Below are 466 nucleotides of genomic sequence, written 5' to 3' on the forward strand. Positions count from 1 at the left end.
GCAAAGGGTTGGTGTTATTTCTATTTATTGTGATGTATAATCACTCCATCAAAATAAAAATGCTGTTCTCTAACAAAATAAATGTACACATAGAAAAACTGTGGCTCCATCTGGCACTCAAAGAAATGTCTCCACTCTGACTGTTAGTTATGCTAACACTCCTGCTATGGACAAATGCATCACTGGAGTAGCCTTAACCCAAAACCTTGCAATAATAGCCCAATACACTGACAATGGAATAGAGGAAATGGGAAAATGAAGGATTGAAATCAAATCCTATATGATTTTGGCTGCTACACTATTTAACGACTACACAGCATCTCAGCACTACACCCAGTGAAATGTAGTATCTGCTACTGCAGTAGCTACAAGCACCTGGGGAGCTCAAGGGCACCTCGGCGACACTCCTATTGAGTCTGCTATAAAGACAGTTCACACAAACATATGAACACAACACACTGCACTT

This window comes from Gymnodraco acuticeps, unplaced genomic scaffold (genome assembly GCF_902827175.1).
Source record: "Gymnodraco acuticeps unplaced genomic scaffold, fGymAcu1.1, whole genome shotgun sequence".
Classification (NCBI taxonomy): domain Eukaryota; kingdom Metazoa; phylum Chordata; class Actinopteri; order Perciformes; family Bathydraconidae; genus Gymnodraco; species Gymnodraco acuticeps.